This window comes from Neomonachus schauinslandi, chromosome 14, assembly GCF_002201575.2.
Source record: "Neomonachus schauinslandi chromosome 14, ASM220157v2, whole genome shotgun sequence".
Lineage (NCBI taxonomy): Eukaryota > Metazoa > Chordata > Mammalia > Carnivora > Phocidae > Neomonachus > Neomonachus schauinslandi.
This window is the reverse complement of record NC_058416.1, coordinates 24,720,870-24,745,763: the sequence shown is the minus strand read 5'-3', so window position 1 is coordinate 24,745,763 and position 24,894 is coordinate 24,720,870. Positions and strand designations below refer to the sequence as shown.

The 24,894-nt window shown below is 40.5% G+C and overlaps 1 protein-coding gene across 1 annotated transcript in view; it reads right to left on the bottom strand.

Moving 5' to 3' along the window:
• The window catches only part of DYM (dymeclin), a 342,707-nt gene extending 319,828 nt beyond the window's left edge, over nt 1–22,879 (bottom strand). Inside the window, 1 exon segment of the mRNA XM_021686111.1 lies at nt 22,559–22,879. The gene's annotated coding sequence lies outside the window, so the exon portion shown is untranslated.
• Nucleotides 22,880–24,894: the final 2,015 nt, after the last annotated feature.

The window sequence follows — 24,894 nt, the reverse complement described above, 5'->3', positions numbered from 1 at the left end:
AAAGAATCGGAAGCAGGCTCCACACCCAGCCCAGAGCCCAGCATCAATCTAATGACCCTGAGATCATAACCCGAGACAAAATCAAGAGCTAGAAGCTTAACTGACTCAACCACCCAGGCCCCTCTTATTCATCTTTCTATCCCCAATGTCTAGATATTTAGGCATTCCCTAAATAATATGTTGAAGGAAAGAGTAGGTGAATAAATGATTAGCATCTTCAGTATTTGTTGTGGTTGGCCACTAAGGGGAAAACTAATAGTTTAGTTAAAATATGAATCACTATCTTCATCATATCACACTTAACCTAGTTCCAGATCATGTTCTATCTCAATTAGTTCAAGAAAAATCTCTCACTGACAATAAAAAAATGGTGGTGAGATGAGTAATAAATTACACTATGTTAAAAATTACCATCGCAATGAAAGCAAACGATATCCAAAGGAAGCTCAGGTTGGATGAGAATTTATATTAGTAGTGACTTACTTTCTTAAGTCTGTCCCTCCTTAGTCCAGAGACATTGAAGCCAACATCAGAATTTGGAAGCACGCTTTCCACGTTCTCTTTGGAACTATGGGACTGGCTTAGGCCAAATTATCTAAAGACATGAGGCTCCCCCAATGCACATGGACAGCTGGTCTTCCGAATAGGAGGGTGAAATACTGATCTGGTTTCTTGTCACCTGCCCCTGAACTCAAGACCACTACTACTTTCCTCTTCCCTACTCAGGGGACAGAGACCCAAAACCAGCTGGCTCCAACTAATCCTCCATATCAAGCCATAAGTCTTGATTTTGGTTTAACTTCTTAAATAAGGAACTAAGCCTAATTAGGAAATATTATAAAAATATTCTGCAATATATAAATGCCTTATTTCTTATAACTTATTTCAAAGCTATTTCATACATTTTAAGCCATTTAGAATTAAGTTTTTTAGGGCGCCTGGGTGGCTCAGATGGTTAAGCGTCTGCCTTCGGCTCAGGTCATGATCCCAGGGTCCTGGGATCGAGTCCCACATCGGGTTCCCTGCTCCTTGGGAGCCTGCTTCTCCCTCTGCCTCTCTGTCTCTCATGAATAAATAAATAAAAATCTTTATAAAAAAAAAGAATTAAGTTTTTTAATATAATCTTATAATGGGGTACATTACACTAATGAAAGTGAATTAACAAGAGCTACAATTACCAACATGGACATATCTCAAAAATACATATTTAAAAAAGTGCTACAGAATAATAGACATGGTACGATTTATATGATTTTTACAACATGCAAACAATATTATGGATATATTCATAGCTACTGCAAGTATGAAAACATACACAGGAAAAATACACAGCAAATTCAGAAGAATGCTTTTACATAGTGTTATCAGGAAAGGATCAGAGGAGCTTTAGCAGTATCAATAAATACTTTCTCAAACAGGAAAGGGGAAAGGAATAGAAGGAAGGGATGAAGCACATGTGGAAAATATACAGATTTGCTGAAAACTGACAGTATGGGGACACCTGGCTGGCTCAGTCGGAAGAGCATGTGATTCTTGATCTCAGGGTTGTGAGTTTGAGCCCTATGTTGGGTATAGAGATTACTAAAAAAAAAAAAAGGTACTAAAAATTTTTTAAAAATGAAATGAAAATGGACAGTATATACATGGGTTTTGGCCTATTACCCCTCTATTCCTGTCATTCATATATATATATACACACACACACACATATATATACACATATATATATTCATATATATATAAATTTTTTTATTTATTATTTTTTTTAAAGAATAGTTTCTCAATCTCTCAGCAACAATACTGGAAGCTAGATAACAGGGAAGCAATGCCTTTAAAATACTAATAAAATATAATTTTAACTAGATTTCTATAGCTAGCCAAGCTACCAGTTAAGTACGAAGGTACAATAAAGGCAATATTTTAGACTTGCCACAGCTAAAAAAAAAACCTCCCATGGACCCATTCTCTGGAAGCTACTGGAAGATGTATCCTTTCAATGTGAAGGAATAAAACAAGAAAAATGATGATAAGGAAGTCAAGAAGCAAAGGATGCAACACAAGACAGGGAAGACACATGCTCTAGATTGGGACAGGAGTCTAGACGGCCCCATGACCTCCACGGGAAGCAAACCAGAGAGCAACAGGTCACCTGATGTGTCTGACCTTATTCTGTGGAGGGTTACAATATCGTAAGAGAACCTGGCCGGAATGAATGATAGCTACATAGAAAATAAACGATTTTTTGGTAACTGTGTACTTTGGAAAAAAAAATCGTTCAAGAAAGGTCATGTATTCATAGTATATGACTCAACTCAACAGTTATCAATATTTATGTAATCATCATAATAGAAACAGTAAATAAAGATTTAACCAAAAAATTGTGAGGTAACTATATTGGGAAGATGCTAAAAAAAGAAGTGGGAGTAGATTTAAGTGTGAAATCCTCATCTTCCGTAATAGGCAGGAAGTCAACAGAAATAGCTAAAAATTACTACATCAGCAAATAACAGTAAAAGCATATTAGTTATGAATAAGGAGGCAAATAATGAGAAACAACAGCTAAGAGATCTGAGTGTGGCCTATTCTGGGGAAAAGGATTCTGGAGTGGGGAGGGTGGTCATGCAGTCTTTTCATTTTATGTCCATCACATTTTCTAATTTTTTAACTATACCTATATATTACTTTGATTTTAAAAATTAAATATTTTTAAGCTCCTTCACCTACTCAAATTTAAATGTTTAACATATATGGAAAACACAAAGTTATCATCATAACTAAATTCACAGTGACAAAAATGGAAATTATTCTTTACAGAGGCAAATAACTAGCAAACTTTAAAAAATCTATTCATCTGATATAGAGCAATGTTAGTATCAGAGTTATCTCCCAAAATCAAAACTTCAAATTTCCACCATTTATGTGTTTACCGATAAGCAACAGTCATAGCTTGGCCAGAAAAGAGGAATTAAATTAAAACCCACTGTAGTGATAAAACAGAGATCAATAAAACAAAACAGAAAATCCAGAAACAGACCCACTAGAGTACAACCAGCTGATTTTTGTCAACAATGCAAAAGCAATTCAATGGAGGAAGGACAGTTCTTTCAACAAATGGTGCTGGAACAACTGGACATCCATAAGCCAAAAAAACAAAACAAAACAAAAACCTATATCTTAAAAGTTAACTCAAAATAACCATAGATCTAAGTGTAAAACATAGAACTCTAAAACCCTTTTTAGAAGACAACATAGGAGGGTGCCTGGGTGGCTTGGTCGTTAAGCAGCTGCCTTCGGCTCAGGTCATGATCCCAGGGTCCTGGGATCGAGCCCTGCATCGGGCTCCCTGCTCAGCGGGAAGCCTGCTTCTCCCTCTCCCACTCCCCCTGCTTGTGTTCCTGCTCTCGCAGTCTGTTTCTGTCAAATAAATAAATAAAATCTTAAAAAAAAAAAAATAGAAGACAACATAGGAGAAAATCTTTGTGACTGGGGTTAGGAGGTACTTAGGCATTACACAAGAGCACCGATCATAAAAAAGTTGATAAGTTAAGCTTTACCAAAATTGAAAACGTTTGGTCGGTGAAAGACCCTGTTAACAGGATGAAAAGAAAAGCCACAGGCTTAGAGAAAATATTTGTAAGTCACATACCCAACAAAGGACTTGTATCCAGAACGTGTAAGGAACTCTCTAAAGTCAACAATAAGAAAACAATCCAATTAGAAAATATACAAAAGATTTTAACACATCACCAAAGAAGACATGGAAATGACAAACACATGAAAAGATATTCCATCATTAGCCATTCAGGGAACCACAAATTAAGACCATGATGAAGTACTGCTACACATCTACTGGAATGGCTAAAATTAAAAAAAAAATGACAGTACCAAATGCTGCCAAGGATGTACTGAAAGTAGCTCATATATTGCTAGTGGGAATGGAAAATGGAACAGCCCCCTCTGGAAAATGGTTCAACAGTTTCTTATAAAATTAAACAAAGGGGTGCCTGGGTGGCTCAGTTGGTTGTCTGCTTTCAGCTCAGGTCATGATCCTGGAGTCCTGGGATCCAGCCCCACGTAGGGCTCCCTGCAGAGGGAGCTTCTCCCTCTCCTCCCCGCTTGTGCTCTCTCTCTCTCTCTCGCTATCTCTCTAATAAATAAAATCTTTTTTAAAATTAAAAAAAATTAAACATACACATACTATTCAACCCAGCAACTGTATTCCTGGACTATGATCCCAGGGAAATGAAACCTTAGGTTCACACAAAAAACTATATTCAAATATCCTTTCAATACATGAATGAACAAACAAACAGAGGTACATCCATACAATGGAATAAAAGAAGGAACTATTTGATACACCCAATAACTTGAATAGATCTCGAGGGCACTGTGAGTGAGAAAAGCCCATCCCAAAAGGTCACATCCTCAAAATAACAGCAACCCTGTGTTTGATTATTATAGTTTATATATAAGTGAATGAACAATAGGGATGAGGAAAGGGACAGGAGGGAGGAATCAGGAATATGTACTTTGTAATTATGAGGTACTTCTACTACCTGTGAAGTGGTAGAGTGCTATTTGAAAGTGGACTTGGATTAGTTGTAAATGTATATTGCAAACACAAGGGCAACCTCTCAAAAGTTTTAAAAAGTGACATGCTAAGAAAGGAGAGAAAATGGATTTATTTAAGTGCTCCATTAGAACCACAAAAGGCAGAAAGAGAAGACAAAAACAGGAACAAAAATAAGGGCAATGAATAGAAAACAGTAACAAATATTGGTAGACATTAATCCAACTTTATCATGTATCATTTGAACATCCATGGTCTAAATACACCAATTAAAAGAGACTGTCAAAGTGGATCAAAAAACAAGACCCAACTATATGCTGTCTACAAGAAACCCACTTTAAATATAAAAGACACATACAGATTAAAAGAGATGGAGAGAGATACACCATCTAACACTCCTCAAAAGAAAGCAGGAGAAGCTTTATTAATATTAGACACAGCCGCCTGCAGAGCAAGGAAACTTAGCAGGGATAAAAAATGGCATTCCACACTGATAAAGGAGTCAAATGTTTCAAGAAGACGTTATCCTTAATGTGCACCGCCTAACATAACAGCGTCAAAATGTGGGAGGCAAACACTAATGAACTGCCAGAAGGGCGAGATGAATGCACTATACCATAGGAGAAGACCTGAACACTCCTCTCTCAGAAATGGTCAGTAAGGACCTAGCTGATCTCAACACCATTATCAATCAAAACTGTATCTGACATCCATGGACTATTCTGTCCAACAACACAGGAATACACAGCTCACGTTGAATATTTCCCAAAACAGGCCACATTCTGGGCCATAAAACACATCCTAACTTAAATTTAAAAGAAGAGAAATCATAAAACACTTTGAGTGCTCCAAACCAATAAGCTAGAGAATAAAGAAACAATTTAGATGATTGCATGAGGAAATATTCTGATGAACGCAGAATACAGGACATTGTAAAGAACCACCTGCGTTCACCAAGAAGTCAATACCACAGTAACTAAAAGTGTGTGCATGGGGTAGGGAGCTTTTCTAAACTGAAGGAGACTAAAGAGATACTGTAACAACCAAATGTATATGTGACTCTTCAATGAACTCCGGTTTGGAAGAAGGAAAAAAAAATTATAAAAGACAATCTTGAGGGGAACCTGGGTGGCTCAGTCGGTTAAGTGTGTCTGCCTTCAGCTCGGGTATGATCCAGGGGTCCTGGGATCGAGCCCCACATCGGGCTCCCTGCTCAGTGGGAGCCTGCTTCTCCCTCTGCCTGCCACTCCCCCTGCTTGTGTGCTCGCTCTCTCTCAAATAAAAAAATTTTTTAAATTAAAAAAAAAAAAAGACAATCTTGCGACCAAACTTGATACAGATTGAATAGAAAATATTAAATGGACATAAATGAGATAATGATAGCGTAACTGAGTAGGAAAATGACCTAATTCTTGGGAGACGTGTGCTTAAATATTTAGGGGTAAAGCGTCATCATATCTGCAACTTCCTTTCAAATGGTTTAGAACAAAATAGAGACAAAGCAAACGTGGCAACTATTAACAATTGCTAATAGTTTATGAATGGAGGGATTAGGTGTTTATTACACTGTTCAACTTTTCTGTATGTTTGAAGCTTATTAAAAATGAGTTTTGGTAGGGGTGCCTGGGTGGCTCAGTGGGTGAAGCGTCTGCGTTCAGTTCAGGTCATGATCTCAGGGTCCTGGGATAGAGTCCCACATCAGGCTCCCTGCTCAGCAGGGAGTCTGTTTCTCCCTCTCCTTCTGCTGCTCCCCCACTTGTGCGTGCTCTCTCTCTCAAATAAATAAAATCTTTTTTAAAAAAATGAGTTTTGGCAAACAAAAAGGCTACACACTATGACTCCATTTATGTAACACTCAAGATGACAAAACTCACGGTGAAGCACAGATCGGTGGCTGCCAGGCAGGGCACGGAGGGTTGGGGGGAAAAGGTGATCATAAAAGGGCAGCCTGAAGAAGTTCATTTGTGGGAATGGAAAAATTTGGTGTCCTGACTGTGGTGATGGTGGTGGTGGTTGCATTAATCTGTACACGTGATGAAATTTCACAGAGCTATACACACACAAGGGAAAAAGAATCCATGTAAAAACTGGAAAAATCCAAGTACAGTCGGCAGTCTGTTATGTTCCTGATGTAGATAATGTCCAATCCTTATATTAACACTGGGGGAAGACAGGTGAAAGGTACATGGGATTTCTCTGTATTATTTCTGCAACTTATCTGTCTATAATCACTGCAAAGTGAAAAGTTTTTAAAAATCAGCTTAAAAAAGTCCAACCCCAAAGTCTGATCTAGATGTGCAAGAAAGGTGCCAACAACTCATACTAACAGGTACTTTCTGTCACTACCAATAAGTTTATTTTTACATATTAAGTTACTTCACCACCTATAATATCACATGATGAAATATTAGGATCTCACATTTAGTTTACTTAGTGTCTTGGAACGCTCTTTTACTTAGACTACCTTCCCCAAATAAGTTCGTTCAAGTCTTATTCAAAACCAAATTTTTTCAATAAAAGCAAGAGAAATCATGTGTTTGGGTCTTTTAGGGATTCCCCATTAACTTCAGAACTCTGGGGAATACACAGATTTTTGTCCTCAGCCACCTACGCAAAGGCACCTCTATTTCCTTTTGCTCAAAACTTTCCAATTCTTTTGTCTAATAATCCCTGACACTCCTGACAATGCGTCAGTGAAATATTTTTTACAAAAACAACAAAAAAGACCTCCACAATTTGTTTATAGTCTTCTATTTATCTTGGAACTCTTGCTAATTACCAATTAGCATTGCGGGCCTAACAGTAGTTTACTAGATAAACACCCAAATGTGTCACAGGATCAAAATGGGGTAGTTGAGAAAATATTGGTTTATTGGCACGTACAACTTCTGAGTTCCTCTGGCTCTGCTGTGGGCTCCATTTCCCTTCTCTAGGCTTCATTACAATTAAAAGGATAAAAATGACACCAGATAAAAAGAAAATAAGAATCAGAACAATTTGTGTTCTCAATTCAATAGGCCAGTATTTTTTACTTGTGGTACCTTAAAAGCAATCAATTAAAAACAATTTACTTTGTGAGTTTAATTAGGTATATGAATGCTGAATTTTCAAAAGAACAAAGTTCCATCCCACCTCTCCTAGATAAGTAAGGCAACAATGAGAAACATTATTATCATGATCTACCAATGAAAATTTAAGTCAGACTTTATTTTTTATTTGTACTTTATTTTTTGAATAAGTAATGCACATGGTGCAAACCACAAAGAGTTCACAGGGTATGTAGTAAAAAGTTTCCCATCTCATCTATTAACCTAGTTTCTCAACTTAGAAAAAAAATATTACCAGTTTCTTGGGTATCATTCCAGATATTCTGTGTATATACAAACACATATTTTCCCCCGTATACACAGACCACAACACACTGTTCATGCCTCTTTGCTTTTTCTAGTTACTAAATATTAGAAATCACTACATAACTGTATATAAAGCACTCATTTTTACGACTCTGTAACATTCCAGTTTTTAATTTAATAAATCCTATACTGATGTGCACTTAAGTAGTTTATGGTCTTTTGCAATTATAAATCATTCTCCAATAGGTATCTGGCATGTGAGATATTTCACACGTGTATGACACTACAGGTAGGATAAATCCAGAGAAAGAGAATTGCTGGTCAAAGATTATGTGCATTTCCCATTTTGGTAGATACCGCTGAACAGTAGCAGAAAAAATATGCCACTTTGGCATTTTGGTGATTTTGAGCTATAGGCATTTGAAAAACACCAAATGCAGGGTGAGGCTTTCCCTGAACTCCCTTTAAGTGCCTAAAGACAGCTCCTCCAAAAGGAACTTCATTATCGTAAATCCCCTCCCTGGGAGTTTCACCAACCAGGTGACTCATCACAGGAAGAAAGACTAGAAGTGGACACCACACCCAGACACACAAACTATTGCACTTCCCATCTGTTCTTCTAAGGGTTCATTCCTCTTTCCTAAAAACCATTTACTCACCCGTAAGAGGTGTACATCTCCCTTCCCCTATCCCCATTAGGATGGTATTTAAGTCTGAATCCTATGCCACCTCCCTGGGCATCTCCTATGTGTAGATGAGGTACACGTTAATAAACTTTTGTTTTCTCCTATTAATCTGTCTTCTATTACAAGGGTCTCAGCTAAGAACTCAGAAAGGTGGAGGGGGATTATTTTTCCTCCCCTACACCACCTAGCTGCCCTCTTTAGAGGCTGCCAGCCCACACTCCTCGCAGCAAGGCCTGTTTCTTCACACCACAGCCACCACCCTTTAATCAAACTTTCTGGTCCCTGCCAACTGATGGGACAAAATACTTTTTCAGCACAGTTTTAGTTTGCATTTCTTTCACCATGAAAGAGGTCATTACCTGTTCTTATCCTTTGCCTATTTTCTATTAATTTATAGGAAATAAATTTGATTTTCAAAGCTGCTTGGATAGACCACAAAGTTGTAAAATAAGTTCAATCCAGGACCACTATGAAACCTTTCTAAAATAACAATATGAATAAAGCCTATAAGCTTATCAGGAAAGACCGAACAGAATATTTACAAGCAAAACCAAGAAAGCCAACTGAGCACAAGGTGCAATGCCTCCCCTGCTGCTTTTCCTCACCAAACCCTAGAAATAATGCAAAAAAAATTTTGTCTGTCAGTAATTCCACAACCATGCTCAGAAATTCACAGGAGACCAGAAGTTGTGACGAACCCCCATAAACTGGAAAACAGCTGGAGACGGACTGAGAAGGCAAACAGCATTCCAAGGCAGGCACAAGAGCCGTCAATCAAGGGCAGCAAGAGTATAAAGAGCAACTCCAGTCCACAAGCAGAAGGCCAGAAAAAAAGCCAGAGCCCAGGGGCAAGTGACAGGTGTGAGTAGGACACCCTGCCCCATCACCCTTGCCCGAGCCCTCACTCCCCTAGGGAGCAACAATAAGGCACTATCTACTGAGAACAGTGAAGGCAGTGCCTAAGGCAACTGGAATGCCCAGGAAGGAAAAGCTCAGCCAAGCAAGACAACTAAGCCACTGAGGCACTGTTGTCAGAAAGTTCTACTGGCTCCCTACCCTCAGAGAAAGTAAAGTAGAAAACGGAGGCCCAATGGCATCTTCTCTGCAATGATTTATGCCAAGGATTCCAAACACAAACATAGATACAAACACACACACACACACACACACACACACACACTAGCGCGCGCACACACTCCACCTGAACACAATTTATTTGGAACTCCCAAGACCCTTAGCAATGAAACCCAGAATAAAATGGAACTTGAAAAACCCAGCATCTAATCACCTCACCTCCTAACAGCCCTGTTGCTTTGCCCTCTGGCTGGGCATCAGACTTCCTCGGCTTTCAGCTCTTCTTTCTCTCAATATGTAACTGAGCTTGTCTCCTGGTTTCGCTAGTGGCTTCCATGATAGGACTTTCAAATCTCTCCTAGTCACAACCTTCCACCAGAGTGCCAGTTCTGTCTATATCCCTAAAATACTTAAGACTGTTTTTTAACTCAAGGAAAATATATAAATATATAATTATATATAAAATCAGTAATTTTGTGGATAAACATTGCTCCTTACATAAGTCTAGACTAGAAATGGGAAGTGTACCACTGCTGATGCTTTCAGTAATAAACCTTTCAAAGGACCTATCTTTAATGCAGTGTAGTCAAGAACTTAACCTTGACACATAAAAAAACTGATACCATCCTCCTTCCCAAAACCACTTTCCCCTCTCAACTTCCCACTATCCCCCTAAAGCTCCCACTACGTAAGAACTACCTTGAAACTTTCTGTAGTATATATGTCCTGCCTCCTGAGGTAGATTACTCCTGTGAGACATAAATTAGGCTTTATTAATGTTCCTTCCCCCTCCCTAATTAACTTCCAGCACACTGCTAAAAAAACAAAAAAACAAAAACAAAAAGCAACTTGTTTAAACAGCCAAGGTCCCACAGCTAATAAATACACGAAAACATCTTCAGTATAAATTAGGAATAAAAGATGTTAATTAAAACAATAAGGTATCATTTTTACCCATCATATTAGCAAAGGTTAAAAGCAAAGAACTGTGACAGCGTGAGGGCAATAAGGAAACAGGCACCCCATGAGTGTGTAGATATTTGACAGTATCTATCAAAATTTTAATTGTGTATACTCTTTGTGCCAGGATTTCATTTTTAGAAATTTATCTCACAGGTAAACTCATACCAGTTGACAAGTTCTATGCATATAGATGTTAATCATCTCATTGTTTGGAACAGCAAAGACATAAAATAATCCAGATGACAGTCATGACTACAGTATGGGATGAGCACAGAAAGGACTACTGCATAGCCATGGAAAAGAATTGAGGCAGACCTTAGGTGTTGGTGTGTAAAGAAAAGATATCCAAGTAAAAACAAATAAGAAAGAGCTCATACAGTAAGACCCCACTCGTTTAAATAAACATGTTCATTCCTACATGCGCCCAAGCCATTTCTTAAAGGGGACATAAACAATGGTCCAAGACTGATTACCTCTGAAGAATGGGACTAGAAATCTGGAGGGAAGGGACTTTTCACTTTAAGTCCTTTTGTACTGCCTGATTTTTTTTTAAACTATAAACACATTATAATTTAAAGTAAAAAAAAAGCTAAATGCATTGTTCTCTGGACCTGCTTTCCTTCAGGAAGGACCTGAACATGCTTCTAGCTGGTGCTTTCACCCCTATGTGAGACCTATCCCAGGACTAACACTTCATCTTGACTTCTCAGTCAAAACCCAAGCATAAATGTTTACTAACTAGACATTTTAATCTGATGTCTTGCTGTTATCATAAATTCAAAAATAGAATTTAACATTTGCCCCCCAAAGGAGCAACCCTTCAGAAGTCGCAATTTCTATCAATGTCATCAGCACTCTTAACTCAAGTGATCTCACGTAAGCTAACACTTGTTCCTCAGACACCTGTCACGCATTTGCTATAAATGCTGGGTGTTATGATGGGTACTGAAAATGCAAAAATGAATAAAACCAGGTCCCTGCCATTAATGAACTCAGAGCCAAACAGGCCAAAAAATGATTATAACGTGGGGTATTACCACAGAGTTCTCCATACATGAGAAGCTCTGGAAAGACACAGGCGCAACTGAGGCAGAGGGAACAGCCTGCGCAATGGTGCTCCTCCTTAGCCAATTTACTTCTCTGTTCTATATGCCAGGAACTAGTCTAAGTTCTCTACAACTGTCCATTTATTTATTTATTTTATTATTATTATTTTTTTAAAATATTTATTTATTTGAGAGAGAGAGAGCACACATGAGAGGGGTAAGAGTCAGAGGGAGAAGCAGACTCCCCGCCGAGCAGGGAGCCCGATGCAGGACTCGATCCCGGGACTCCAGGATCATGACCTGAGCCGAAGGCAGTCGCTTAACCAACTGAGCCACCCAGGCGCCCTGTCCATTTATTTAGTCCTCCTTAACAACTCTTGGAGGTGAACACAATTTTCTCATTTTAGAGATGAGGAAACTAAGGCACAGATGGGTTAAATAATTTGCCCAACGTCCCAGAGATAACAAGTGACAAAGCCAGGATCTGTACCCAGGCAATCTAATTCCCTAATGTGCCCATGTAGCTAATTGACCCATTCCAATCCAGTCCCTGGTCTTTCCCTTTACTAAAGAGACTCTCCAATGACATTAAGTCCTGTGGGAGGATGAAAAGTACAGCAATACAGTCAATAACATTTTAAGAACTTTGCATGGCGACAAATGATGACTACACTTAGCACAGTGAGCATTTCATAACGTATATAACCATCGAATTACTATGCTGTACACCTGAAACTCACGTATTGTATGTTAACTATACTTCAATAAAAAATGAAAATGAAAAAAAGTCCTGTGGGTTCTTCGACAGCATCCACAATATCATCTTTCAAATCCAGCTCTTCCTTTATATTCCCGCGGCCACCATGCGAGGCCAGGCTCCTGTAATCCTGTATGACGTAGTGCAACAGTATCCGGATTTCTTTGCCTCCCACCTCTTCGCCTGGATTCACTCTGCACACTCCACTACTGCATTAATCCTTAAAAGGAACTTCTGTCCAATGCTGCAATTAAGATCAAAGGTTCTAGTGTGAGACAGACCCTAATAAGTCTGTGTAGAGTGAGGATGAATCTCTGTTTCATGACCTAAAAACACCACTGTATAATAGGAAAAATAGTACTTAAAACTCGTAAGATTTTCTGAGGATGAAGCAGGATGAGGCAGCATGCAAAGCACTCAGGAAGGGACCCGGCAGAGTATGCTAGCCAAATAAAAGGTCAAATATAATAGATCTTTAATGTCAGTAAAATTACCACTTCCATCACTTCACTCACCAGCTCAAAAACATTCAATGATTCACCACCTGAAAAACAGAGTACAATACTGACATTTAAGATATTCCAGTCTGAAAGCTCACTTTCCAACTTTATTTCCAACTATGCTCCAAACCAGTGGTTCCCAAACTTAAACATATATAAAAACACCTGAGGAGTACGTGGTTAAAAATGCAAATGCCTGGGGCACCTGGGTGGCTCAGTCAATTGAGCCTCTGACTCTTGATTTCAGCTCAGGGCATGATCTCAGGGTCATGGGATCAAGCCCAGTGCCAGGCTCTGCGCTCAGCAGGGAGTCGGCCTGAGATTCTCTCTCTCCCTCTCCCTCTGCCCCTCCCCACCCCGAGCTCTCATACTCTCGCATGTGTGCTCTCTCTCAAATAAATAAATCTTTAAAAAAAAAAAAAAGGGACGCCTGGGTGGCTCAGTCGTTAAGCGTCTGCCTTCGGCCCAGGTCATGATCCCAGGGTCCTGGGATCGAGTCCCGCATCGGGCTCCTTGCTCGGCAGGGAGCCTGCTTCTTCCCCTCTCCCCCTCTGCTTGTGCTCTCTCTGTCAAATAAATAAAATCTTAAAAAAAAAAAAAAAAAAAAAAAAGCAAATGCCTGGGCCCCAAAGATTCAGAATGTTGGGTTAGGGCCCAGGCATCTGCATTTTCTAAAAAACATTCATACTGATTTGGATACAAGGAGTCTGTAACCTCAGTTTGCAAGTAAGTGTCATAACAAAGTAGAGGCAAGCAGTCTTCTCAACATCTAGCATGCTCATCCACACCTCTGTTCTGCCATTTGTGCCTGCCTCCCACTACCACATCTGATCCACAGCCCCTTCGACCCTATTCACTAAGCACAGAAGGAGCTCGCTCTTTCCTCTGTAATCCTAAAGCATTCTATCTTCACCACTCATTTGGACTTCAGCGAGCCTTCCAGTAATACCTGGTTTGTTGTCTCTCATACTGCTATTTAACTTTTCACGTCAATTATTTCCCCAAGTCAATTTTACCGTCATGAACAAAAGCAATACTCTGAATAGGAATTGGTATGCTCAATATTTTATATTTAATTTATGAAATATTTGACATATACATAAAATTAAATCTCCTCTTTTATGTGTACTGACTTGCTATCTCCTGATTCAATGTGCCTTAAATGGAAAGTAAACATCAGTGGATCTGAAAAATACATAACCAATTCTGTCCTAACACCCTCAAAATATGCAAATGACACACTAGTGTACTTTGTCCCAACTTAGGCTGAGATTCCATTAATCATAACCTATATTCCACAATCGCCTGCTTCCTGAGAAAGGAAAAAAATACGCATGCCCCTCATTTGTACTCGAGACTTTAAGGCGAAACCTCACAGTTGAAACAGGAGACTAGGGAAATAGTGGGCAACGGTCACTGGCCAAAGGACATGTTAAACACACAGGTGCCATCAGTCCACCAAGTAATAGAACATTCTCTAAAAGGTTACTATGTTCCAAGTGCTATATTGAGTACCCTGAGGTATTCCACTTCAGCGAAATGGAAGTAATGAGAATAAAGATTAAGCTCTTGAAGATCAGAAGAGGTATGGAAGATGGAAAGGTGACAGAGGGTAGGAACTGAACCAGCAGACCTGAGGGAGCCCCAGTGTAAGTGCCTGCTAAAGGGGACCTGAAAAAGAAGCAAGCCAATCCACCCCATGGAACCCCAGGAAGGCCAGAGAGCTGGGGAAAAGCACCATGAAGACAGGAGCAAGGTGCGGGGCTAAATAAAGTGGGCCCCCGCCAACCCCGCACCCCAAAGGAGACCGTGTGTGTGCTCTCTGGAGAAATATGACTGCAGACACTGGACTCCAAAGCCCAGGCTGGAAGGGTAATGAGAAGAAGGATGAAAACAGGAGAATGAATGCTGCAGGCACACGGTGGGCTTCCCCTCCTCCAAGGCAGGGGACTGGATGAGTCTTCTCAAGAGAAGCTGAAGGGGCACCCAGGGAAAAGTTAACAGACATTTGGGATCCCCCTCATTTCAAAAGCTGACCTGCCACCCCCAGCAATGCCCACCACTCCACAAAATCCACTCACACAAACCACTTCCAATCTTAAGTACAAGTGAACAAGTGAACAACCAAAAATCATTAGACTTGTGAGGAAAGCCTCCAACACAAAATATAGAAACCAAAATAAACCAAAGAAAGGAATTCTCAGGAATTCTCAGACATTCCAAAGAGGATTCTCAGAAAAAAATTTAAAAATAAGACAGCCTCAGAGAAGTAAACCAGTAACATTAATAAATGCAAACATTTATTTAGCACGTTCTATTCCCCAGGCACCATACAGGAAGACATTACCAACTGAGCACTCATCACAGCAGACTGACGGGCCCTACCACAGAGCACTCCCAGTTCATGAGAGCAATGAACAGGAGGGCTAGCAAATCTAAAACACGACATTTCATCACAGCAGAGTGTCTTCCCAGCAACAAAAAATAAAAATGACGCTGCAACCAAAGTAAGGTTCCAAATGGCTCATGTGTTAACCAAACAAGAAAAGTCATGGACCAATCATGAGTTAAACTGAATGGTGTTTGATTACAGCAGCCAAAGAAATGCGTCCAGAAAAAAGAAACATCTTTCAGACCTGTCTTTCAATGAAAATACAGAGAACAGTCTGTATGGAACAATTACAGCTATGAATATTTTCCCAAAAAAGTGGAGAAAAATACTAATTCAGTACAGCCTGAAGTGGAATCTGCTAAGATGCATAATAACTGATGGTGGTAAAAATACATGTGAAGCAGAAGAAACTTAGATGGACAAATTTACAAACCTTGTGAAAATGCAAGGTGTTTAAAACCTACTCGTTATTCATTGCATGATCAATGAGCAGGAAGGCGGCAGAAAATATCAGAATCTATCACATGTTATTGAACCAGTTATAAGAGTTAACTTCATTACTTTCATGAACTTAACCCATCATCAGTTCCATGAAAATTCTGTCAGAAACAGAAGCTGCATATCCTGATCTGTCCTACCACACAATACCATGGCTTAGCCAGGGTATAGTTTCACGGAAATTTTTCGAGCTCAGAGAACAAAATTTTTCTGAAGAACCTCCCTCAGCCACTATTATTGAACACTGAATGGCTTGAAAATTTGTTTTTGCTGCAGATTTGCTAATATTTCGCAATGAGTTCAATCTAAAATTAAAAGGCCAAAAGCGCTTCCATGCAAAACCTACACTGAGCTAGTCATTTCGAGGACAATGGACACCGAATCACAAGTGATGTCAAGCTGCTTTACACACTTTGCATGCTGTAAAAAATTAAAATGAGATGCGAGATCTCCAATGCCACACAAATGTGCAATAGATATTTTCCAAAATAAAACTACAGTTCCAGCATTTTTCAGACCTCAATACAAGTTCCACATTTCAAAAACCATTTAACTGTGCAACAAGAAGCTTCCACCTAACCCTCAGTTGGAAGTGATTGGTGGGCAATGCGATGATTTGCTAAAAGTTAATTATCAAGAAAAGAATCTAGCAGAATTCTATAGATACCGTCTCCAAACAATAAATATGCTCCACTAAAACCATATGTTCATGGATTGGCATCAGTATTTGGAGGTACCATGTAAAAAGATACTGTCAAAGATGAAAGAGAAAAAAATCTCATTACAAACCAACGTTAAATATGAACACTTGTGATCAATTTTGACTGAGGTTTAAAGATACCCTGTTAGATAAAATGTTATCCCCTCTCCTCCAAAAAGAGATTTCAGGGGGTATAGCTCAGTGGTAGAGCATTTGACTGCAAAAAGAGACTTCATTCTTCTCATTAGCAAACCTTATTATAAAAAACCTATTCTCAACCATTATCCTACTGTATTTTGAATTTCATCAGTAAAAAACTTGTTGAAATTTTTTCTCTCCCGTTACATAAGTACCTGTATAATATTCTTTGTTTTACCTCTTGGCCCACAAAGCCTAAAATATTTACAATCTGGCCCTTTACACAAATATATGCCAACTTTTGGCCTAGATAAATAAACTGAGGCAAAGAAAGATTAAGTGACTTGCTCCAGACTATAGAGTTAGAAAGTGGCGTACCAGGTTTCAGACCTAGGCAGGCTGGGTACAGAAACCACTATACCACATTGCTTCCATGAACCAAGAACAAGATGTCACAAAAAAGGAAACAGTCAAAGGACAAGAAAAGATACTTGAAAAGTTGTTTTAAAAACTGGACAGAAAGAAGATAAGGTCAAAGAAACTCCCATAATAAAGAACAAGAGACAAACAGATGGAAAACAGGAAATGTAAGCTTAGAAGACCCACTTGGATAGAAGGTCTTAATATATTAGTAACAGGAGCTCCAAAAAGCAAGCACGAACAAAACAGAGGGGTGTTAAGTCAAGACACTGTCGAGTTGGGTGTGAAGGGTCTGAGATTTTATCTCACAGGCACACTAACAAAGCCATGAAGCCTCTGGAATGGGGACCAAACAATTCTGTGCTCACAGCAACAGCAGTGGCCACAGCAACATCTTGCATCAGTTTCCTGGGCCCTAATCCCCACAGGCCTTTCAAAGTATTTCGTAAAAATTAGTAATATGTTCATGAAAACATAAGCAAATGGGGGTGGGGAGCAGGGAAACCAGGTAAATTACTCAGCTCAGCAGTGAGCACTACTTACATACTCCTAGCAATGTAAACACTGAGCACTAAATTAGCCAAGAATTCTCATGTATCTCTACTGGAAGGGCTGGAAGAGAGGGGAGGAAGAGGAAGAGCACCTCATCTACCATAACAAGGAGTCATGAGATCGAGCCCCTGAGTTGGGCTCCGCACTCAGCAGGGAGTCTGCTTAAGATTCTCTCTCCCCCTCTGCCCCTCCCTCTGCTCCGGCGCATGCATGCTCTCTCTAAAATAAATGAATAAATCTTTAAAAAAAAAAAAAAGGTATTCTAAGGTGAAGGGTTGCAAGAGATATTCTGAAGGAATTAAGATTCAGTGACTGAATCAATCTAAAAAAGAAATTATGAGTCATTTGACACACAAAATGTGTATTGTTTAATTCTTCCAGTGTCCTTATTGGAGAATTAACAGCCACTTTTAGTGTCTGCATTTATTTATTTATTTATTTTAGAGAGAAGTGTGGTGTGTGCCAGCTGGGGGGAGGGGCAGAGGGGGAGGAAGAAGGAAAGAAACCCAAGCAGACTCCACACTGAGCCTGGAGCCCAGCATGGGGCTTGATCTCACGACCCTGAGATCATGACCTGAGCCGAAACCAAGAGCCGGACGCTTAACCAACCAAGCCACACAGGCACCCCTGCTTTGTTTGTAAGTTGAGATATAACTGACATGTAGCATTATGCTAGTTTCTGGTGTACAACATAATGTTCCATATGCGTATATTGCAAAATGATCACAATTAAGTCTAGTTAACATCCATCACCATACATAATCACAATTTTTTCTTATGATGAAAACTTAAAAGATCTACTGTTAGCAAATTTCAAATATACAATAATTATTAACTATAGTCGCCATGTTGCACACTACACCTCCACGACTTATAATTAGAAGTTTATACCTTTTGACCAACTTTACCCATTTTGTCCACACACCCGGCCCCACCCCAAGCCCGCAACCCCGGCGTGGTATCTGCATATTTAAAGAATATGATAAAAATTAGAGAAGATCAAAAAGTACCAACCAAACTTCCTTAAAGAAATGAAAAAAATAACAAAATGTTAGTAAATAAGACCTTTTTGTAAAGTTATTCTCAACCCTACTAGCTTAGGTTATTTTGACTAGAAATAAGTAACTGGTAGATAACTTACACACTGTTTACATGCAGTTTTTAAGTAGAAGTTCAGAGCATTAACTCCACGAAGAACCTGCCAAAGCGAAACAAGCTGAAAGGCGGGAGCCGATAGTGAACAATTCCCCTTACACTTAACTGAGAAGTGGTACGCTGAAACACACCATCATCAGGGCCAGGACCTTCACACCCAGCCACAGTCCAGGCCTTGAGAGCTAAGGTGGAATGTGGAACCCCCTCAGGAAGCAGGATACCAGACTAGAGGACTTCCTAAGTCCTGTCTACCTCCAAGACTCCATCTTCTCTCTGTCCTAGGAAAGGATGAGCAGCAAAAGACATCTGGCCCCTCACCTATTCAGGCTCACAGCCCTTTTCAACCAACCAGGTCACAGAAAAAAAAAGTTGAGAAGGGGCCTCAAGCCCAAGTTTGTCGGGAGCTCATTCTTCCTGCACATCTTCTCACTTTAAGAGTCTTTCTGGGGGCGCCTGGGTGGCTCGGTCAGTTAAGCAACTTGATTTCAGCTCAGGTCGTGATCTCAGGGTCGTGAGATTGAGCCCTGTGTCCGGCTCCACGCTGCGCATGGAGTCTGCTTGAGGTTCTCTCTCCCTCCCTGTCCCACTGCCCCTCCCTGCAACTCCCTCTCTCCAAAATAAAAGAAAAAAAAAGAGTCTTCCTGTTGAATTGGGGGTGCCTCAATCACCCACTGGGACAGAGGGATCTCTCAACGGGAACACAGGAACCATCACTGCCCCAGTAGACGCTCAGCATTACAGACACTCTGATTACAAGTATACAATACTTAAAAAACATAAATATAAGGAGACCAAAATGAAATAAAGACTTTACATGTTGTCACATTGCTTTTATGCTTCATCACTTTTAAAGGTCTCATTTTATCAAAACCTACACTGCAAGCACACAGGTATTTCCCATATGTTTGTCATAGTCACTAAAAAGGAAAATGGAGTGGTCCTCTCCATCATTAACCATACCCATTACCTAAAGTGAAAGATGACACATTGAATTTGTAGCAGCAAAGGAAGTCACTTCACCTAGGAAGTCTCAGCAAAATGTTCCAAAACATGGTAGGCAGAATAATAGCCCCCGAAGATGTCTATATCCTCATCTATGGAACCTGTGATTGTTACCTTACCCGGCAGAGGGGACTTTGCAGCTATAATTAAGTTAAGGACCTTGAGATGGGAGAAATTCTCCTGACTTATCCAGGTGGGCCTGATCTTACCACACAGGTCCTTAACCTTTCCCAGCCGTGATCAGAGACCTACTACAGAATGGACGAAGAGATGCTGGCTTTGAAGATGGAGCACGAGGGCTGCAAACCAAGGAATAGGGGTGGCCTCTAGAAGCTGGAAGAGACAAGGAAACAGATTCTCCCCTAGAAACCTCCAGAAAAGAACAAAGCCTTGCTGACACACTGATTTTAGCCCAGTAAGGCCCATTTTGGACTTCAAAATACAGGACTTTAAAATAATTTGTATTGTTTTAAGATACTAAATTTGTGGTAACTTGTTACAGTAGGCATAGAAAACTAACACACACAGGGTGCCTGGGTGGCAGCTCAGATCATGATTTCAAGGTCCTGATATCGAGCCCCGCTTGGGGCTCTGCGCTCAGTGCCAAGTCTGCTTGTCCCTCTTCCTCCCCCTTGTCCCTCTTCCTCCCCCTTGTCCCTCCTTCCCCCACCTTGTACTCTCTCTCTACAACAAATCTTAAAAAAAAAAAAAAAAAAGAAAACTAATACATAGTAAACAACTTCTAACAACATGTGAAAGTATCTACAAAAGTATAATCAAATTGCCCAAATATTTAGAGCAAGGAGACATAAGTTATTTGTGCATGTATATTTCACTTTTTTAAAATTTGCACATGTATCTCACTTCTATTTTTTTCCTCTCATGAAAACTCCATCAATTAAAATGCCAGCCAAAGTGACAATAAGTGACAATTCTTTGAACTTTTTGTAGAAGGATGAACCATATCAACCAAGAAAATGAAACAGGGTTAGAGGAACAACTGGAAAAAAAAACAGGAAACAATTATACCATGTTTTTTAGAGAGTCAAACATCAAAGTGTTTGCACTGTGTAATTCCCTTGTATCAAATGGATGCTACGTTTTTAAAAATAAGTCCTTCTAAATACTGATATTAAGAGCTTACTATTAATTTTTTTAGATGTGATAATAGTAATGTGGGCATATTAAAAAGAGTGACTCAACCTTCTACAGATATACACTCAAATATTTACAGATGAAATGGTATGCCTATGATCTGCTTTAAAATAGTTGGGAGCGGGGATAGGAATGGATAAGGGAGTAGTTGAAAGTAAATTAGCCTGAGTTACTAATTGTTGAAGCTGGGTAATGGGTACATGGGGGGATATTAAAATTATTTCAATATTTAAACTGTTCTGTATTTAAAAGTTACAAAAACAAAGTCCTTGGATTCTATCATAATAATACAGACTCAATATATTTAACAGTTGAATCTCCTTCCTGTGACATTGCGCCTCTCGTCTCTGCCACTCAAGCCACCTGCAACTTATAGTTTAATCAATTATTCTTTAATCCCCAACTCATTTTACGCTATTAACCTTAAAAGTTTCAGCAAGTCACTTAACCTCTAAGAGCCTGGTTCTTCATCTGCAGAATGGGAATATTTATACTTGGCCACTCTGAGTTGCCAAGAGAATTATCTAAGATAAAAATTAGAAAGCAAGAATAATCATTCTAGAAATCTATATATTCACAAATTTCATGCTCGGCAGCAACCATTCCCCTATTCCTATAGATCTCTTCCCTTCCACCTCCAGTTCCTTTCTTGTGCCCTCCACCCTTCAGACCAAAGGCCTGGGTTCCTCTGTAAGATCACATTCCCCTCCACGGCCTCCAACACCCCTGTCTACACAGAAGCTTCTCTCTACATACCTCTCCCTCCAACCTCCCCTCTCCCCTTTCAGGGGTCCCACTCCATCTAAACCCCTATTCCGTCCATTCTGTGTACCCCATTGCCGGCCCTATCACAATCACCCCATCACTCCTCTACCCCAGTTCAGTACTTTCTGCTATCAGCTTTATCACCCACTACTGCCACCAGCTCTCAAACACCTGGGCTGACTTCCCACCCTTTCGGTTAAAACACAATTGCTAGTTGCCAGGAAGTGGGAAAGGGGGAAATAAAGAGTGACTGTTAATGGGTACGAGTTTCTTTTTTGGGCAACAAAAATGTTCTGGAATTAGATAGTTGCACAACCCTGTGAATATGCTAAAAACCATTGAGTTATACTTTGTGATTTTAAAGGATGAATTTTATGGTATGTGAACTACTCCGTAACGTGTACGTAAAAAAAGAAAAAAAAATGAAAAGAAAAAGAAAACACAATTGCTCACCCTGCCCATTACACGCCCATTTGTCAGACCAACATCGCCCCATCTCCTCTACCTACCTGCTCTTTGGTATCCCCCCAACTCTTAACACTAGACTCGGATAGTGGTCCCTCTCACTCTTGACTAACACACTCGCCCACCCTCTCAGTGCCACTGTGCCCTGGAAGGGGGCGGGGGGAGATGCGGGCGGCTCTCGCGGCCCGGGCACTGCCCCTCCAGGGTGGCCCAGTCCCCCATGGGCAGGAAAGGACCCTCTCTCCCGCCCCGGCGGAGCTGTCCCGCCGACGGGAGGTGAGGGTGTCCGCAAACCTGCTCGGACAAGGGGCTGGGGCCCCCGCCGGGCTTCCAGGGCCGTTCCGCTGGGGGCGGCGCCACAGCCCACCTGTCTCAGCCGGAGGGCAGATCCGCTTCCAGCTCCACCGACACAGGAGCGGGTGGCAGAGGGGGATCGGAAGAAGCCGCCGTCGGCGCCGCAGCCAGGGTGGCGCACGCCGGCTCAGGCCTCCATGTTTCCACGTCGCCGCGGCTGCGGCTGCGGCTGCGGCTGCGGCTCCGGCTCCAGCTCCAGCTCCGGCTCGACTCCGGCTCGGCTCCCGCCCCGGCCGCTTCCGTGCGGAGGCAGGGAGGCGGGGAGAGAAGAGGGAAGCGGCCGAGAACGCGGCTGGGGACCGAACGGCCGGGCGCGCTTCGGCCGGCGGTCACGTGGCGCGCAGACTTCTGGGAAATGTAGTCCTTCAGACGTTAGGCGTTTCTCCCCCCTCCTAGCGCGTCCAGGGCAACGGCAAAGCCACGTGGCAAATTCGAGAAGCGGCTAATCCCTTTTACTCATCGCGGGGCGCCTGGGTGGCTCAGCTGGTTAAGCTCACCCCACACCAGTAGTTCTGGTGGCTTAGCTTTGTTAAGGCCCCTGTTTATTCCAACTTGGATAACCATTCCAAAGCCAAGCCGTTCCTTGTAGGGCTCTGAGAAATTGGAAATAGGAAAATAATGTATCTTTGGGTGTGTTATTCTTTATTTTTATCTTTATTCTTTTGAAACCCTTTTGTCGAGAGCTGACTTTCAGAAAGTAATTTTTAATGGAGGCAGGTAGTAGGTCTGTAACTAACTGCACTATTTACAGAAAGGGCAGCTCCCATAGGAAAGAGTTTCGATTCAGTGCAAAGCCCAGAGAATGGAATTTGAAGTCAAATGAGCTGAAGTTACCAGACTGACATACGTCTTTGAGTTTTTCTCATCAGTTTCCTCGTCTTAAATACATACAAGATGATGGTGATAATTCTTCTCATACAGGACTATTGCCGAATCAGTAACAATAATTAACAAGTCACATTATGGGTTGTTTTCTATGTGCTATGCATTATTGTTTCTCCAATAACACTGGGATAGATATCACTATTACTTCCGTTTTACAATCAGTGTGTCAAATGTACTCTGAGAAGTACCATACAGATCTTCCATATACTTTTCTAGCATCTGTTGCCAATAAATTCCCTGAGCTTGCGGGATTATTTCAGGAAAACATACTAAAACACAAGGTACCTGGGAGTCTCGCTGAAAAGAGGTGGGCACTACTATGTAGCCATTCTAAAGAATACTAGGGATACACACTCATATATCCAGCGGAAACAGTATGTATAATACCCAATTTTCATAAATGAATTATGTTTATGTTTACTATATATGTGTACACACACACGAAGGGGGGAAAAGGCTATCAGAATATTAATTACAAACTTTGGGGAATGAGATCCTATGTGATTAAATTCCATTTTTCCCTGTTTCCTATTTTTCCTGCGATGAATATGAGTTACGTGTACAGTTTAATAATTTTTGTTTTTAAAATTTAGCGAAAAGAGAGGCCCCCAAACCAAACTCAAAGTGCTTAATATTTTTGCCGGAACCAAAAATTATACCCTCTCCCTACCCCAAAATGATCTAGAAATAAATGTGAGCCTCTCTTCAGAACTAGCTTTATAGACCAAGAAACTATTCATTCTAGCTGAGGCAAACCTGTTATTAAAGTTTAATGCCCCCCCTCGTTCTTAATATTTTTTGGATAGCTTGAAATAAAAAGGGTCTTACCAGTGTTCCTCAGTAAATGTCATAATGCTGCTAGGCAATCATCATAAATCAGAGTGTTAGATTAGGAACGGTTTTCCCAATATATGAAGCATGAGTTGGAGTAGCAATCCTTCACAAACTTTTTGTTGTACATGTAAGGTGCTAAGTATTATCTTGGTCACCATCTCTCAACACTGCCACAACCACTATCATGATAACTTTGACTGACTTGATTACATCAGTGTCTAGTGGGTGCAGAAACACTAGCAGGAAAGTCATGAAAACCCACTAAATGCGACTGGGTGTCCTGTTTGGATCCTAGAACCAAAAAAAAGGCAATAGTGGGAAAACTTATGAAATCCAAATGAAGTCTGGAGTTTAGTTAAGGGTATTGTACCAATGTTAATTTCCTAGTTTTGCCAAATGTGTTACAGTTATAGAAGATACTAATATTAAAAGAAACTGGGTGAAGGATATACAGGAACTCTCTGTACTTTGCAACTCTTCTGTAAATCTAAAATTATTCCATGTGGTAGGCAGAATAATGGTCCCCCTGAAGACATCCACATCCTAGTCCCCTAAACCTATGACTATGTTAGGTTACATGGCAAAGGGTTGCAGATAGCATTAGGTTGCTAATCAGATGGCTTTCAAATA